General features: G+C 44.7%; 9 non-coding genes across 9 annotated transcripts; all 9 read right to left on the reverse strand.

The window, feature by feature from the left end:
• Positions 1-584: 584 nt before the first annotated feature.
• LOC141275274 (U2 spliceosomal RNA) lies at positions 585-775 on the reverse strand. The gene has a single exon (XR_012323522.1). It is a non-coding gene; the product is annotated as a U2 spliceosomal RNA (small nuclear RNA).
• A 1,115-nt stretch (positions 776-1,890) lies between these two features.
• On the reverse strand, positions 1,891-2,081 carry LOC141274377 (U2 spliceosomal RNA). The gene has a single exon (XR_012322656.1). It is a non-coding gene; the product is annotated as a U2 spliceosomal RNA (small nuclear RNA).
• A 1,115-nt stretch (positions 2,082-3,196) lies between these two features.
• Positions 3,197-3,387, reverse strand: LOC141275286 (U2 spliceosomal RNA). The gene has a single exon (XR_012323535.1). It is a non-coding gene; the product is annotated as a U2 spliceosomal RNA (small nuclear RNA).
• A 1,115-nt stretch (positions 3,388-4,502) lies between these two features.
• LOC141275298 (U2 spliceosomal RNA) lies at positions 4,503-4,693 on the reverse strand. The gene has a single exon (XR_012323546.1). It is a non-coding gene; the product is annotated as a U2 spliceosomal RNA (small nuclear RNA).
• A 1,115-nt stretch (positions 4,694-5,808) lies between these two features.
• On the reverse strand, positions 5,809-5,998 carry LOC141150486 (U2 spliceosomal RNA). Its single transcript, XR_012246676.1, has one exon. It is a non-coding gene; the product is annotated as a U2 spliceosomal RNA (small nuclear RNA).
• A 6,175-nt stretch (positions 5,999-12,173) lies between these two features.
• Positions 12,174-12,364, reverse strand: LOC141275309 (U2 spliceosomal RNA). Its single transcript, XR_012323557.1, has one exon. It is a non-coding gene; the product is annotated as a U2 spliceosomal RNA (small nuclear RNA).
• A 1,118-nt stretch (positions 12,365-13,482) lies between these two features.
• LOC141275322 (U2 spliceosomal RNA) lies at positions 13,483-13,673 on the reverse strand. The gene has a single exon (XR_012323568.1). It is a non-coding gene; the product is annotated as a U2 spliceosomal RNA (small nuclear RNA).
• Positions 13,674-14,791: 1,118 nt separating this feature from the next.
• Positions 14,792-14,982, reverse strand: LOC141275333 (U2 spliceosomal RNA). The gene has a single exon (XR_012323579.1). It is a non-coding gene; the product is annotated as a U2 spliceosomal RNA (small nuclear RNA).
• Positions 14,983-16,097: 1,115 nt separating this feature from the next.
• LOC141275344 (U2 spliceosomal RNA) lies at positions 16,098-16,288 on the reverse strand. Its single transcript, XR_012323590.1, has one exon. It is a non-coding gene; the product is annotated as a U2 spliceosomal RNA (small nuclear RNA).
• Positions 16,289-16,617: the final 329 nt, after the last annotated feature.

Below are 16,617 nucleotides of genomic sequence, written 5' to 3' on the forward strand. Positions count from 1 at the left end.
CAGACTAATCAACCAAACTTTTTGGGTTGGGTTCTCTTTTATAGTCTGCAGGCATTAAATGAAAGAAGTCAGTGTTCCAGCAGAAGGAGACAACGTTTCAGAAAAGGCATTGTAGCAAACCAAAAAAGAAATTTTAAGCGCAGCAGAGTAACCAGCGCACATACCTGTTAGCTCAGGTGAGTTTAAAAGGCTGCTGTTGATAACAAGGGCATTTGCTAAATAGATGGTGTGTGTGCAACAATATACTGAAAGGTCAATTATATTGTGCAGCTTATCTCACCACCTGTAGTTATTTAGGTGAAAGCTCCAAAATGCTTGCCTAATATGTCTGTTTATCCAAAAGGAAGTAAAAAGGGAGAGCTAGAAAGATAGCATTGCATCACATTACATGGCAATGCAATGCACAGTTGCTGAAGTTGAACCAAAATGAGCTTGTAATCTGGCTTCTGCAACTTTGAACATGAAAAATCCAATGAGGAGAAGAAAAGCAAAGCCAAAGAGTCCATCCCAAAATCCGACAAACAAGCAAAATGAACAAAAAACATTGAATTCAATTCTTTCTGATTTTAGAAACTGCATTAAAGAAGGGGTGCACCGGTCCTGGAGATACTGCAATACCAGGTCAATGCGTGGAGTGGACAGAGCAAGCTCTTTTTCCATCTCCCTGTTCTAAAAATCCATTTAATATATGGTCCCCAGATAGGGGACGTATCAGATATTAAACTGATAAGAACAGATACTACACTTGATCTTAGCCAAAAGGCCGAGAAGCGATAACCAGAATTGGTTTCAAACTACGGAGCCACCCAAGGATCCTGAAAAGTCCATTTGTGGAGATGAGCTCCTGGACTCCCGTTAAGAAGACATGTTGTCAACCTCTAGATCCCTTACATGCCTGTACTTTTCGGCTTGCTGCTGCTGCAATCCACGCGTTTTAGATCTGCATAACTCCACCTCTTTAAACACAGCACCTTCACCCCCTGCTGTTCCCACCCGCCTCAACACCGTTGGAAGGGAGGAGAACCAATTAAGGCGGGGGGTGGGGTGGAACGAGCAGCTGTCTACCCTTAGCAGGAGGGCTCCTGATTACATACCTCTCCTGCTGCTGCTGCTGCTGGCTGTCCAGCAGCAGACTGAAGGTGGCTGCTGCTGTGCACAGGTATATAAAGGCTCAGAGCCTATTATGACACGCGCAGCCAGCGTTCCATTGCCACATTCCATCTACTGCAGGCAGGATACCTGGCTGGCTGAATGTCGCTGAGAAGCTCACAGAGACCGCCATAAGCAACAGTTTAACAGAATGCCACAGACTAATCAACCAAACTTTTTGGGTTGGGTTCTCTTTTATAGTCTGCAGGCATTAAATGAAAGAAGTCAGTGTTCCAGCAGAAGGAGACAACGTTTCAGAAAAGGCATTGTAGCAAACCAAAAAAGAAATTTTAAGCGCAGCAGAGTAACCAGCGCACATACCTGTTAGCTCAGGTGAGTTTAAAAGGCTGCTGTTGATAACAAGGGCATTTGCTAAATAGATGGTGTGTGTGCAACAATATACTGAAAGGTCAATTATATTGTGCAGCTTATCTCACCACCTGTAGTTATTTAGGTGAAAGCTCCAAAATGCTTGCCTAATATGTCTGTTTATCCAAAAGGAAGTAAAAAGGGAGAGCTAGAAAGATAGCATTGCATCACATTACATGGCAATGCAATGCACAGTTGCTGAAGTTGAACCAAAATGAGCTTGTAATCTGGCTTCTGCAACTTTGAACATGAAAAATCCAATGAGGAGAAGAAAAGCAAAGCCAAAGAGTCCATCCCAAAATCCGACAAACAAGCAAAATGAACAAAAAACATTGAATTCAATTCTTTCTGATTTTAGAAACTGCATTAAAGAAGGGGTGCACCGGTCCTGGAGATACTGCAATACCAGGTCAATGCGTGGAGTGGACAGAGCAAGCTCTTTTTCCATCTCCATGTTCTAAAAATCCATTTAATATATGGTCCCCAGATAGGGGACGTATCAGATATTAAACTGATAAGAACAGATACTACACTTGATCTTAGCCAAAAGGCCGAGAAGCGATAACCAGAATTGGTTTCAAACTACGGAGCCACCCAAGGATCCTGAAAAGTCCATTTGTGGAGATGAGCTCCTGGACTCCCGTTAAGAAGACATGTTGTCAACCTCTAGATCCCTTACATGCCTGCACTTTTCGGCTTGCTGCTGCTGCAATCCAGGCGTTTTAGATCTGCATAACTCCACCTCTTTAAACACAGCACCTTCACCCCCTGCTGTTCCCACCCGCCTCAACACCGTTGGAAGGGAGGAGAACCAATTAAGGCGGGGGGTGGGGTGGAACGAGCAGCTGTCTACCCTTATCAGCAGGGCTCCTGATTGCATACCTCTCCTGCTGCTGCTGCTGCTGGCTGTCCAGCAGCAGACTGAAGGTGGCTGCTGCTGTGCACAGGTATATAAAGGCTCAGAGCCTATTATGACACGCGCAGCCAGCGTTCCATTGCCACATTCCATCTACTGCAGGCAGGATACCTGGCTGGCTGAATGTCGCTGAGAAGCTCACAGAGACCGCCATAAGCAACAGTTTAACAGAATGCCACAGACTAATCAACCAAACTTTTTGGGTTGGGTTCTCTTTTATAGTCTGCAGGCATTAAATGAAAGAAGTCAGTGTTCCAGCAGAAGGAGACAACGTTTCAGAAAAGGCATTGTAGCAAACCAAAAAAGAAATTTTAAGCGCAGCAGAGTAACCAGCGCACATACCTGTTAGCTCAGGTGAGTTTAAAAGGCTGCTGTTGATAACAAGGGCATTTGCTAAATAGATGGTGTGTGTGCAACAATATACTGAAAGGTCAATTATATTGTGCAGCTTATCTCACCACCTGTAGTTATTTAGGTGAAAGCTCCAAAATGCTTGCCTAATATGTCTGTTTATCCAAAAGGAAGTAAAAAGGGAGAGCTAGAAAGATAGCATTGCATCACATTACATGGCAATGCAATGCACAGTTGCTGAAGTTGAACCAAAATGAGCTTGTAATCTGGCTTCTGCAACTTTGAACATGAAAAATCCAATGAGGAGAAGAAAAGCAAAGCCAAAGAGTCCATCCCAAAATCCAACAAACAAGCAAAATGAACAAAAAACATTGAATTCAATTCTTTCTGATTTTAGAAACTGCATTAAAGAAGGGGTGCACCGGTCCTGGAGATACTGCAATACCAGGTCAATGCGTGGAGTGGACAGAGCAAGCTCTTTTTCCATCTCCCTGTTCTAAAAATCCATTTAATATATGGTCCCCAGATAGGGGACGTATCAGATATTAAACTGATAAGAACAGATACTACACTTGATCTTAGCCAAAAGGCCGAGAAGCGATAACCAGAATTTGTTTCAAACTACGGAGCCACCCAAGGATCCTGAAAAGTCCATTTGTGGAGATGAGCTCCTGGACTCCCGTTAAGAAGACATGTTGTCAACCTCTAGATCCCTTACATGCCTGCACTTTTCGGCTTGCTGCTGCTGCAATCCACGCGTTTTAGATCTGCATAACTCCACCTCTTTAAACACAGCACCTTCACCCCCTGCTGTTCCCACCCGCCTTAACACCGTTGGAAGGGAGGAGAACCAATTAAGGCGGGGGGTGGGGTGGAACGAGCAGCTGTCTACCCTTAGCAGGAGGGCTCCTGATTACATACCTCTCCTGCTGCTGCTGCTGCTGGCTGTCCAGCAGCAGACTGAAGGTGGCTGCTGCTGTGCACAGGTATATAAAGGCTCAGAGCCTATTATGACACGCGCAGCCAGCGTTCCATTGCCACATTCCATCTACTGCAGGCAGGATACCTGGCTGGCTGAATGTCGCTGAGAAGCTCACAGAGACCGCCATAAGCAACAGTTTAACAGAATGCCACAGACTAATCAACCAAACTTTTTGGGTTGGGTTCTCTTTTATAGTCTGCAGGCATTAAATGAAAGAAGTCAGTGTTCCAGCAGAAGGAGACAACGTTTCAGAAAAGGCATTGTAGCAAACCAAAAAAGAAATTTTAAGCGCAGCAGAGTAACCAGCGCACATACCTGTTAGCTCAGGTGAGTTTAAAAGGCTGCTGTTGATAACAAGGGCATTTGCTAAATAGATGGTGTGTGTGCAACAATATACTGAAAGGTCAATTATATTGTGCAGCTTATCTCACCACCTGTAGTTATTTAGGTGAAAGCTCCAAAATGCTTGCCTAATATGTCTGTTTATCCAAAAGGAAGTAAAAAGGGAGAGCTAGAAAGATAGCATTGCATCACATTACATGGCAATGCAATGCACAGTTGCTGAAGTTGAACCAAAATGAGCTTGTAATCTGGCTTCTGCAACTTTGAACATGAAAAATCCAATGAGGAGAAGAAAAGCAAAGCCAAAGAGTCCATCCCAAAATCCGACAAACAAGCAAAATGAACAAAAAACATTGAATTCAATTCTTTCTGATTTTAGAAACTGCATTAAAGAAGGGGTGCACCGGTCCTGGAGATACTGCAATACCAGGTCAATGCGTGGAGTGGACAGAGCAAGCTCTTTTTCCATCTCCCTGTTCTAAAAATCCATTTAATATATGGTCCCCAGATAGGGGACGTATCAGATATTAAACTGATAAGAACAGATACTACACTTGATCTTAGCCAAAAGGCCGAGAAGCGATAACCAGAATTGGTTTCAAACTACGGAGCCACCCAAGGATCCTGAAAAGTCCATTTGTGGAGATGAGCTCCTGGACTCCCGTTAAGAAGACATGTTGTCAACCTCTAGATCCCTTACATGCCGGCACTTTTCGGCTTGCTGCTGCTGCAATCCACGCGTTTTAGATCTGCATAACTCCACCTCTTTAAACACAGCACCTTCACCCCCTGCTGTTCCCACCCGCCTCAACACCGTTGGAAGGGAGGAGAACCAATTAAGGCGGGGGGTGGGGTGGAACGAGCAGCTGTCTACCCTTAGCAGGAGGGCTCCTGATTACATACCTCTCCTGCTGCTGCTGCTGCTGGCTGTCCAGCAGCAGACTGAAGGTGGCTGCTGCTGTGCACAGGTATATAAAGGCTCAGAGCCTATTATGACACGCGCAGCCAGCGTTCCATTGCCACATTCCATCTACTGCAGGCAGGATACCTGGCTGGCTGAATGTCGCTGAGAAGCTCACAGAGACCGCCATAAGCAACAGTTTAACAGAATGCCACAGACTAATCAACCAAACTTTTTGGGTTGGGTTCTCTTTTATAGTCTGCAGGCATTAAATGAAAGAAGTCAGTGTTCCAGCAGAAGGAGACAACGTTTCAGAAAAGGCATTGTAGCAAACCAAAAAAGAAATTTTAAGCGCAGCAGAGTAACCAGCGCACATACCTGTTAGCTCAGGTGAGTTTAAAAGGCTGCTGTTGATAACAAGGGCATTTGCTAAATAGATGGTGTGTGTGCAACAATATACTGAAAGGTCAATTATATTGTGCAGCTTATCTCACCACCTGTAGTTATTTAGGTGAAAGCTCCAAAATGCTTGCCTAATATGTCTGTTTATCCAAAAGGAAGTAAAAAGGGAGAGCTAGAAAGATAGCATTGCATCACATTACATGGCAATGCAATGCACAGTTGCTGAAGTTGAACCAAAATGAGCTTGTAATCTGGCTTCTGCAACTTTGAACATGAAAAATCCAATGAGGAGAAGAAAAGCAAAGCCAAAGAGTCCATCCCAAAATCCGACAAACAAGCAAAATGAACAAAAAACATTGAATTCAATTCTTTCTGATTTTAGAAACTGCATTAAAGAAGGGGTGCACCGGTCCTGGAGATACTGCAATACCAGGTCAATGCGTGGAGTGGACAGAGCAAGCTCTTTTTCCATCTCCCTGTTCTAAAAATCCATTTAATATATGGTCCCCAGATAGGGGACGTATCAGATATTAAACTGATAAGAACAGATCAGGTTTCAACATAATTTATTAAGTGCGTAAAAGATGGTTTACAATCAAAAACAACAACACAAACAGTACATTATTAAAACACAGAATTCCACCCATAAAAACCCCATATACGATTAGCATCCCTCCTCCCAATACATTTGACATCCCTCAAGTAATAAATATACATCTGGCTAAAAGCAATTTTAAGACAATCCTTCACAGAAATAGCATCACGTTTAAAAAGTAAAATATTGCGTGCCTTCCAAAGGGCGTCTTTAAAACAGTTAATCATACACCAACATATACAATACTGTAGAGGGGTCGGACATTTAAAAAGGCCATATAAAACATATTCATGGTTAAAATCTCTTAAACCGCAAGTCCATTTTAAAAGAATCCCAACTTTGTGCCAAAGTTCCTGTGCAAATGGGCAATTCCACATAAGGTGCAAGGTGGTTTCGTCATTAACACATGAGTCTCTGGGGCATTTGGCTCTGGCCACCAGGCCTCTCCTGTGTTGAAATTCTCTGGTGGGGAGGCACTGGTGGACCACCATCCATGCGATGTCCTTATGTCCATTTGCTAAGAATTTCCCGAAGACATTCTTCCAAACTTGCTTCGATCTCTCTTCTGAGAAATTTACTATGGGGGTCACATCTTCATTCCTCCTCAGAAAAGATAAAAGCTTCTTGCGGTCTTTAAAAATGTCCATATTAAAATCACCAAGGCTATAAAATCGAACAGTCTTTTCTAAGATTGCTTGGTGTTTGGGGGGGCATAGTAAAACAGGGGAATTCAACGACAACTTAAACCATCTTTTAAAAATCATCCCACAAGTATATTTTAAAAAATAACTTAGCGCACTATTACCATTAAAATGTTTGAAACAAAAGCAGAAATAATTTAAATACAAATAAATATGTAAATCGGGGACATCCCTTCCGCCGTTCATTTTATTCTTCCTCATTATTTCTCGCCTTAATTTTTCCATTTTGGAGTTCCATAAAAACATAAAGATCATCCTAGTCATTTTTTTAATTAAAACATCAGAGGGGGGGTACACCATAGCTATATACAGTATGAGGGGTAACAACACTGATTTTATAATTAAAATTTTCCCCTCCATTGTTAGGGACCTCAAACCCCAAAATGATATTTTCTTTGACATTTTTTCTATGACATTCTCCCAGCTTTGAGTTCCCACATTCTCCTCGTTAAAAACAACTCCAAGAATTTTTACATTGTCTCGTTTTATAGTGAGCTGCGGGAGTTGGGCGGTGTCCCAGGATCCCAAAGTCAGACATTCAGATTTATTTAAATTAAGTTTAAACCCGGATGCCTGGGAAAAAAATTCAATGCGCAACACCGCCCTCCGGAGGGAAGCAGGGTCCACGCACACAACTGTCACGTCATCCATGTAGCCAAAGACTCTCACATCACTGCCACCTCCGCCTGGAACAGGAACCCCTCTAATCACTTTGTCTTTCCTTATTGCGCTCAGCAGGGGCTCCATGGCGCAGATGAACAGGATGGGCGACAAGGGGCATCCCTGCTTCACTCCGGACTCAAGGGGAACTCCATCTGTTAAAAAGCCATTAAGAGAAATTTGACTAAAACAATTTTTATATAAAATCTTAATACAATTTAAAAGCATATTAGGGATACCCATTCTTTTTAAAACTCTAAAAAGAAATCTATGAGAGACTCTATCGAAAGCTTTTTCAAAATCTAGGGCTAAAAGAGCTACATTTTGACCCCGGTCTCTGGAATACCAAATTACATCCCTTAATACGTTTAAAACCTCTGAAATACTTCTGCCTGGTACACTACAAACCTGCTCAGGCTGGATTAGTTTGGCAATGACACTCCTGAGCCGGTCTGCAACCACCTTAGCAAGTACCTTGTAATCAACATTTAGGAGAGTTATGGGTCTCCAATTCGCTAGAGTACTGCGGTCACCTTTTTTATATATCAAAGACACCACTCCTCTCCTCCACGAAAATGGCAACTGTTCACAAATAAAAACTTCTTTAAAAAGCATAAAAAGGTCCTCTTTTAAAATGTCCCAAAAAGTAAGGTAAAATTCTACAGGTAGTCCGTCACACCCAGGTGCTTTACCCTTAGAGAAACTTTTAAAAACATAAAATAATTCCTCTAAAACAATATCGCGTTCTAAAAACTCCTGGTCTGTAAAATTTAACTTAAAATCGAGATCATTAAGAGCATCAGATAAAAAGGACTCATCTATACACTTTTTACTAAAAAGATGCTTATAAAAGTTAAAAGTAGCATTCAACATTCCCTGCATAGATGTTTCACCCTCTAGATTTGTGATCACTTCTCTTTTATCCATGACTTTTTTGAAGAAGAAGCGAGAGCACTTCTCCCCCTCCTCCAAGTGCTGCACTCTAGAGTTAAAAATAATCTCTTTCCCCTTTGTGTCTATGCAGTTCTGAATTTCAGTTTTTAGGCTAGCAATATCATCTCCCACCTCCACCCCTAGCTCTTTGAATTTAAAAAGTGTTTGCAGTTTGGTGTTAAGATCACTAAAACATCTTTTTTTCTCTCTAGCTTTACGTCTCCCTGCTTTTATAAAAAACATTCTGACTTTTTTTTTCAAATTTTCCCACCAGGTTACCATAGGGGCATCAGAAGGTTTTTGTCGCCGCCAGGCTTGATAGGCTTTACCAAAGTCTTGTCGAATCAGAGGGTCCTCCAGCAGGTAAGTACTTAGACGCCAGAGGCCCCTGTTGACCCTCTGTTCATCCCGGTATTCTAGATGCACCTCCAAGCCCTTATGGTCAGAAAATATATTTGATGTTAAAACACATTTTACAGGGTTAAAATCATCTGATAGGAAAATAAAATCGATCCTGGAGGACACCCCTCTTCCGGACCACGTATAACCAGGGTCCGTCGGCAGGAGTGACCTCCACGCATCGCATAATTTAAAATCAGTTATAAAATCTTTCAATAGATGACATGACTTATCCAATTTGCGTAAAGGGTCACCCCCTGCTCGTTGTTCACTAGCACAAAGACAATTAAAATCACCCCCTACGACCAGGGGAGATGACCCAGTACAGTACAATGGCAATATCCCAAATAAATTAATTCTCTCTTGCTTATCAGGGGGAGCATAAATATTCATTACACGTAGGGTAAAACCATTAAATTTAAAATGCACTAAAACCACTCTGCCTGGTACTATTTCTGTGACAGCATTTATAGTAATATTTCTCCCACGACAGAGGAAGCCCACCCCCGCTGACTTGTTGTCATTGGAGCCAGACCAGATGGAGGGCCCCAGTCTCCAATCTGTCTTGATATCATTATAATTTAGTGCATGTTGTATCCCGCATTCCTGTAATAAACATATGTCAAAGTCAGTGGTTTCTAAATACTTGAATAGAGCAGCCCTACGAACTGGGCTCTTTAATGACCTCACATTCAGTGAGACAAGTCTTATTGTGGGCATTCATAGGTCAGGGTGGTGGATCTTCCATGAGGACACCTGACTCAAAGCCCTGTATATCAAATTGCTCCAGGACATCCGGGCTAGAAGACCCAAACGACTCGATATTCTGTGAGCCGGCGGTTGCCCCCTCGTAGGTCACGGTTCCCAGCCACATTCCAGGAGACGCTGGGGATTCGACATTCCGTCTCTTTTTCGGGGCAGACTCCACTAGGTCACTGGTGCAGTCCTCCTCTTCCTCCACCTCCTCCAGGGGGGGAGACTGGTCCATCAGGACAAGATCAGCAACACAGATTTCCTGATGTTCGCCACCTAGAAGCAAAGCCCCCTCATCTGGCTGGCTAATCGCCCTGGAAGATCCTGAGGCCATCGCTGCGTGGTCCCCTGTAGCCAACCGCACAGGGGCACCACCCTCCAGCCCAACAGGATCGGTATCGGGAACCATCGATACGGAGGATACCCTCCCAGAAGGAGGACCCCCCCGCTCCGGTCCATGCGAGGTCCGCCCATCGTTAAGGGACTTCGATGCAGGTGCCGCCCCAGAGGGGCCTCCGGCTCCCTGCTCCATCCCAGCCTTCTCGCCCTTCGAACCGCCCTCCGACGCCGGCCTGCCAGTGAAGACCGGTGGGCGCATCGGCTCAGCTTCAGAAGATGCAGCTTCTGCGTAGGTCCTGGTCCTGGTCCTGTTGGGGCATCCTCGGAACATGTGCCCCGCCTCACCGCAGAGATTACATTTCCTCCCAGCGGGACAGTCCTTCATTAAATGTCCGTAACAGCTGCAATTATTGCAGCGGTCTACTTTCCTGCCCGTGCAGGACGTTTGGGTATGACCCATTTGTCCACAGTTCCTGCAACATACTGGCATTCCAGGATAAAATAAGTAGCCTCTGCTCTTACCGATTACGAAGGTTGAGGGAGGGTGTAGCATTCCTCCCACTCCACTAAGGTCCCTCTTTAGACGGGCCATATACCTTCTCTTGCCGCACCAGAAGCCTACCGCGTTCTTCACAGTACCCAGGTATCTCAGATCATCACAATAGCGGGTAAGGTAGGTCGAGATGTCTGCAGCTTCCACAAAGGGGTTCGGGAAATGCACCACGATGGGGATCTCGTCATAAGCATACAAGAGACAAAAGGTTAGTCCATCCAACTCATCTAAGTAGTTTTTCTCGTTTACCTTTTGTACGAGTTGCTGACAGCATCCCTGGCTCTTGAAGGTGATGGTGTATGTCCCCTTGTACTCGTTGTCCTGGAAGCAGAATATGTCTTCCCGCCGAAACTCCAGAACTCCAAGCAGAATCCTATGGCAGATGTAGTCCAAGTTCTTCTCCGTCCTCGATCCTGCTCCAACTTCAATCCTCACGGTGTTCCGCATCCGGGCATCACCCGATGAATATGTGAGCGTTGCCGGCATCCTTCACTCAGGAACGTACCGACTCTTCTCTCTGAAAGGCGCAAGCCTTCATGGGATCCCTTCCCGTTGCTCCCGGACTAATCCTTCCTCCCAATAGCAGCAGGGGGGTTAAGTCCCTCCGAAGAGGAACGATCCCCCCAGGCCGAGAGAAAGGGTACCAAGAGCACCTCACAGGCAAGACCACACAGGTAAACCTGATAGATCGTGCCAAAAGGCCGAGAAGCGATAACCAGAATTGGTTTCAAACTACGGAGCCACCCAAGGATCCTGAAAAGTCCATTTGTGGAGATGAGCTCCTGGACTCCCGTTAAGAAGACATGTTGTCAACCTCTAGATCCCTTACATGCCTGCACTTTTCGGCTTGCTGCTGCTGCAATCCACGCGTTTTAGATCTGCATAACTCCACCTCTTTAAACATAGCACCTTCACCCCCTGCTGTTCCCACCCGCCTCAACACCGTTGGAAGGGAGGAGAACCAATTAAGGCGGGGGGTGGGGTGGAACGAGCAGCTGTCTACCCTTAGCAGGAGGGCTCCTGATTACATACCTCTCCTGCTGCTGCTGCTGCTGGCTGTCCAGCAGCAGACTGAAGGTGGCTGCTGCTGTGCACAGGTATATAAAGGCTCAGAGCCTATTATGACACGCGCAGCCAGCGTTCCATTGCCACATTCCATCTACTGCAGGCAGGATACCTGGCTGGCTGAATGTCGCTGAGAAGCTCACAGAGACCGCCATAAGCAACAGTTTAACAGAATGCCACAGACTAATCAACCAAACTTTTTGGGTTGGGTTCTCTTTTATAGTCTGCAGGCATTAAATGAAAGAAGTCAGTGTTCCAGCAGAAGGAGACAACGTTTCAGAAAAGGCATTGTAGCAAACCAAAAAAGAAATTTTAAGCGCAGCAGAGTAACCAGCGCACATACCTGTTAGCTCAGGTGAGTTTAAAAGGCTGCTGTTGATAACAAGGGCATTTGCTAAATAGATGGTGTGTGTGCAACAATATACTGAAAGGTCAATTATATTGTGCAGCTTATCTCACCACCTGTAGTTATTTAGGTGAAAGCTCCAAAATGCTTGCCTAATATGTCTGTTTATCCAAAAGGAAGTAAAAAGGGAGAGCTAGAAAGATAGCATTGCATCACATTACATGGCAATGCAATGCACAGTTGCTGAAGTTGGACCAAAATGAGCTTGTAATCTGGTTTCTGCAACTTTGAACATGAAAAATCCAATGAGGAGAAGAAAAGCAAAGCCAAAGAGTCCATCCCAAAATCCGACAAACAAGCAAAATGAACAAAAAACATTGAATTCAATTCTTTCTGATTTTAGAAACTGCATTAAAGAAGGGGTGCACCGGTCCTGGAGATACTGCAATACCAGGTCAATGCGTGGAGTGGACAGAGCAAGCTCTTTTTCCATCTCCCTGTTCTAAAAATCCATTTAATATATGGTCCCCAGATAGGGGACGTATCAGATATTAAACTGATAAGAACAGATACTACACTTGATCTTAGCCAAAAGGCCGAGAAGCGATAACCAGAATTGGTTTCAAACTACGGAGCCACCCAAGGATCCTGAAAAGTCCATTTGTGGAGATGAGCTCCTGGACTCCCGTTAAGAAGACATGTTGTCAACCTCTAGATCCCTTACATGCCTGCACTTTTCGGCTTGCTGCTGCTGCAATCCACGCGTTTTAGATCTGCATAACTCCACCTCTTTAAACACAGCACCTTCACCCCCTGCTGTTCCCACCCGCCTCAACACCGTTGGAAGGGAGGAGAACCAATTAAGGCGGGGGGTGGGGTGGAACGAGCAGCTGTCTACCCTTAGCAGGAGGGCTCCTGATTACATACCTCTCCTGCTGCTGCTGCTGCTGCTGGCTGTCCAGCAGCAGACTGAAGGTGGCTGCTGCTGTGCACAGGTATATAAAGGCTCAGAGCCTATTATGACACGCGCAGCCAGCGTTCCATTGCCACATTCCATCTACTGCAGGCAGGATACCTGGCTGGCTGAATGTCGCTGAGAAGCTCACAGAGACCGCCATAAGCAACAGTTTAACAGAATGCCACAGACTAATCAACCAAACTTTTTGGGTTGGGTTCTCTTTTATAGTCTGCAGGCATTAAATGAAAGAAGTCAGTGTTCCAGCAGAAGGAGACAACGTTTCAGAAAAGGCATTGTAGCAAACCAAAAAAGAAATTTTAAGCGCAGCAGAGTAACCAGCGCACATACCTGTTAGCTCAGGTGAGTTTAAAAGGCTGCTGTTGATAACAAGGGCATTTGCTAAATAAATGGTGTGTGTGCAACAATATACTGAAAGGTCAATTATATTGTGCAGCTTATCTCACCACCTGTAGTTATTTAGGTGAAAGCTCCAAAATGCTTGCCTAATATGTCTGTTTATCCAAAAGGAAGTAAAAAGGGAGAGCTAGAAAGATAGCATTGCATCACATTACATGGCAATGCAATGCACAGTTGCTGAAGTTGAACCAAAATGAGCTTGTAATCTGGCTTCTGCAACTTTGAACATGAAAAATCCAATGAGGAGAAGAAAAGCAAAGCCAAAGAGTCCATCCCAAAATCCGACAAACAAGCAAAATGAACAAAAAACATTGAATTCAATTCTTTCTGATTTTAGAAACTGCATTAAAGAAGGGGTGCACCGGTCCTGGAGATACTGCAATACCAGGTCAATGCGTGGAGTGGACAGAGCAAGCTCTTTTTCCATCTCCCTGTTCTAAAAATCCATTTAATATATGGTCCCCAGATAGGGGACGTATCAGATATTAAACTGATAAGAACAGATACTACACTTGATCTTAGCCAAAAGGCCGAGAAGCGATAACCAGAATTGGTTTCAAACTACGGAGCCACCCAAGGATCCTGAAAAGTCCATTTGTGGAGATGAGCTCCTGGACTCCCGTTAAGAAGACATGTTGTCAACCTCTAGATCCCTTACATGCCTGCACTTTTCGGCTTGCTGCTGCTGCAATCCACGCGTTTTAGATCTGCATAACTCCACCTCTTTAAACACAGCACCTTCACCCCCTGCTGTTCCCACCCGCCTCAACACCGTTGGAAGGGAGGAGAACCAATTAAGGCGGGGGGTGGGGTGGAACGAGCAGCTGTCTACCCTTAGCAGGAGGGCTCCTGATTACATACCTCTCCTGCTGCTGCTGCTGCTGCTGGCTGTCCAGCAGCAGACTGAAGGTGGCTGCTGCTGTGCACAGGTATATAAAGGCTCAGAGCCTATTATGACACGCGCAGCCAGCGTTCCATTGCCACATTCCATCTACTGCAGGCAGGATACCTGGCTGGCTGAATGTCGCTGAGAAGCTCACAGAGACCGCCATAAGCAACAGTTTAACAGAATGCCACAGACTAATCAACCAAACTTTTTGGGTTGGGTTCTCTTTTATAGTCTGCAGGCATTAAATGAAAGAAGTCAGTGTTCCAGCAGAAGGAGACAACGTTTCAGAAAAGGCATTGTAGCAAACCAAAAAAGAAATTTTAAGCGCAGCAGAGTAACCAGCGCACATACCTGTTAGCTCAGGTGAGTTTAAAAGGCTGCTGTTGATAACAAGGGCATTTGCTAAATAGATGGTGTGTGTGCAACAATATACTGAAAGGTCAATTATATTGTGCAGCTTATCTCACCACCTGTAGTTATTTAGGTGAAAGCTCCAAAATGCTTGCCTAATATGTCTGTTTATCCAAAAGGAAGTAAAAAGGGAGAGCTAGAAAGATAGCATTGCATCACATTACATGGCAATGCAATGCACAGTTGCTGAAGTTGAACCAAAATGAGCTTGTAATCTGGCTTCTGCAACTTTGAACATGAAAAATCCAATGAGGAGAAGAAAAGCAAAGCCAAAGAGTCCATCCCAAAATCCGACAAACAAGCAAAATGAACAAAAAACATTGAATTCAATTCTTTCTGATTTTAGAAACTGCATTAAAGAAGGGGTGCACCGGTCCTGGAGATACTGCAATACCAGGTCAATGCGTGGAGTGGACAGAGCAAGCTCTTTTTCCATCTCCCTGTTCTAAAAATCCATTTAATATATGGTCCCCAGATAGGGGACGTATCAGATATTAAACTGATAAGAACAGATACTACACTTGATCTTAGCCAAAAGGCCGAGAAGCGATAACCAGAATTGGTTTCAAACTACGGAGCCACCCAAGGATCCTGAAAAGTCCATTTGTGGAGATGAGCTCCTGGACTCCCGTTAAGAAGACATGTTGTCAACCTCTAGATCCCTTACATGCCTGCACTTTTCGGCTTGCTGCTGCTGCAATCCACGCGTTTTAGATCTGCATAACTCCACCTCTTTAAACACAGCACCTTCACCCCCTGCTGTTCCCACCCGCCTCAACACCGTTGGAAGGGAGGAGAACCAATTAAGGCGGGGGGTGGGGTGGAACGAGCAGCTGTCTACCCTTAGCAGGAGGGCTCCTGATTACATACCTCTCCTGCTGCTGCTGCTGCTGGCTGTCCAGCAGCAGACTGAAGGTGGCTGCTGCTGTGCACAGGTATATAAAGGCTCAGAGCCTATTATGACACGCGCAGCCAGCGTTCCATTGCCACATTCCATCTACTGCAGGCAGGATACCTGGCTGGCTGAATGTCGCTGAGAAGCTCACAGAGACCGCCATAAGCAACAGTTTAACAGAATGCCACAGACTAATCAACCAAACTTTTTGGGTTGGGTTCTCTTTTATAGTCTGCAGGCATTAAATGAAAGAAGTCAGTGTTCCAGCAGAAGGAGACAACGTTTCAGAAAAGGCATTGTAGCAAACCAAAAAAGAAATTTTAAGCGCAGCAGAGTAACCAGCGCACATACCTGTTAGCTCAGGTGAGTTTAAAAGGCTGCTGTTGATAACAAGGGCATTTGCTAAATAGATGGTGTGTGTGCAACAATATACTGAAAGGTCAATTATATTGTGCAGCTTATCTCACCACCTGTAGTTATTTAGGTGAAAGCTCCAAAATGCTTGCCTAATATGTCTGTTTATCCAAAAGGAAGTAAAAAGGGAGAGCTAGAAAGATAGCATTGCATCACATTACATGGCAATGCAATGCACAGTTGCTGAAGTTGAACCAAAATGAGCTTGTAATCTGGCTTCTGCAACTTTGAACATGAAAAATCCAATGAGGAGAAGAAAAGCAAAGCCAAAGAGTCCATCCCAAAATCCGACAAACAAGCAAAATGAACAAAAAACATTGAATTCAATTCTTTCTGATTTTAGAAACTGCATTAAAGAAGGGGTGCACCGGTCCTGGAGATACTGCAATACCAGGTCAATGCGTGGAGTGGACAGAGCAAGCTCTTTTTCCATCTCCCTGTTCTAAAAATCCATTTAATATATGGTCCCCAGATAGGGGACGTATCAGATATTAAACTGATAAGAACAGATACTACACTTGATCTTAGCCAAAAGGCCGAGAAGCGATAACCAGAATTGGTTTCAAACTACGGAGCCACCCAAGGATCCTGAAAAGTCCATTTGTGGAGATGAGCTCCTGGACTCCTGTTAAGAAGACATGTTGTCAACCTCTAGATCCCTTACATGCCTGCACTTTTCGGCTTGCTGCTGCTGCAATCCACGCGTTTTAGATCTGCATAACTCCACCTCTTTAAACACAGCACCTTCACCCCCTGCTGTTCCCACCCGCCTCAACACCGTTGGAAGGGAGGAGAACCAATTAAGGCGGGGGGTGGGGTGGAACGAGCAGCTGTCTACCCTTAGCAGGAGGGCTCCTGATTACATACCTCTCCTGCT

This window comes from Phyllobates terribilis, unplaced genomic scaffold (assembly GCF_046119375.1).
Source record: "Phyllobates terribilis strain yellow unplaced genomic scaffold, ASM4611937v1 Scaffold_5__5_contigs__length_657084704, whole genome shotgun sequence".
Classification (NCBI taxonomy): domain Eukaryota; kingdom Metazoa; phylum Chordata; class Amphibia; order Anura; family Dendrobatidae; genus Phyllobates; species Phyllobates terribilis.